This window comes from Rutidosis leptorrhynchoides, chromosome 7, assembly GCF_046630445.1.
Source record: "Rutidosis leptorrhynchoides isolate AG116_Rl617_1_P2 chromosome 7, CSIRO_AGI_Rlap_v1, whole genome shotgun sequence".
Classification (NCBI taxonomy): domain Eukaryota; kingdom Viridiplantae; phylum Streptophyta; class Magnoliopsida; order Asterales; family Asteraceae; genus Rutidosis; species Rutidosis leptorrhynchoides.
Window position 1 is genome coordinate 51,624,376 of NC_092339.1, and position 1,394 is coordinate 51,625,769.

A 1,394-nucleotide genomic window follows, 5' to 3' on the forward strand; every position below is an offset into this window, starting at 1 on the left:
CATTAGAGTTAAAGCCACTTCCAAACCATTTGGAATACGCTTATTTACATGGTGAATCTGAATTGCCTGTAATAATATCGTCTTCTCTTACGAAAAATGAAAAATCTCAACTCATTTCTGTGCTAAAAGCTCATAAACTAGCTCTTGCATGGAAGATTCATGACATTAAAGGCATAAGTCCTTCGTATTGCACACATAAAATCCTTATGGAAGAGGGCCATAAAACCTATGTGCAACGCCAACGAATACTAAATCCTAATATGCAAGATGTTGTTAAGAAAGAAATTATTAAACTGCTAGATGCAGGTTTAATTTATTCAATCTCTGATAGTCCATGGGTAAGCCCAGTTCAATGCGTACCTAAGAAGGGTGGCATGACTGTCATCACAAATGAAAAAAAATGAGCTTATTCCTACAAGGAATGTAACAGGATGGCGTGTTTGTATAGATTATAGAAAATTAAATGACGCCACCAGAAAAGATCACTTTCCCTTACCTTTCATTGATCAAATGTTGGAAAGATTAGCTGGGAATAGTTACTATTGTTTTCTTGACGGTTTTTTCGGATACTTTCAAATTCCAATAGCACCCGAGGACCAAGAAAAAACCACGTTTACGTGCTCTTATGGTACTTTTTCTTACAAACACATGCCATTTGGACTTTGCAACGCCCCTGCAACCTTTCAAAGGTGCATGATGGCGATTTTTCACGACATGATAGAAGAATGCATGGAAGTATTCATGGATGACTTTTCAGTCTTCGGTGATACTATTGAAACATGTCTAGTTAATCTTGAACGAATGCTTATTAGATGCGAACAATCAAATCTAGTACTTAATTGGGAGAAATGCCATTTCATGGTTAAAGAAGGCATCGTTCCTGGACACAAAATTTCAAAGGAAGGAATTGAAGTGGATAGAGCTAAAGTAGATGTAATTGCTAAACTTCCACATCCCACCAATGTTAGAGGAGTTAGGAGTTTTCTAGGGCATGCCGGTTTTTACCGACGTTTCATAAAAGATTTTTCTAAAATTGCCACTCCTATGAATAAACTCCTAGAAAAAGATGCTCCATTCATCTTTTCAGATGAATGCATCAAATCTTTTAATATTCTTAAAGAAAAACTCACGAATGCGCCGATCATGATAACTCCAAATTGGAATCTACCATTTGAACTCATGTGCGATGCAAGTGATTTCGCAATGGGAGCCGTTTTAGGTCAAAGAATTGAAAAACGATTTCAACCTATTTATTACGCTAGTAAGACGTTACAAGGAGCACAAACGCACTACACAACCACTGAAAAGGAACTCCTTGCTATAGTCTTTGCTTTTGACAAATTTCGTTCATATCTCGTTCTAGCTAAAACGGTGGTCTATACTGACCATTCTGC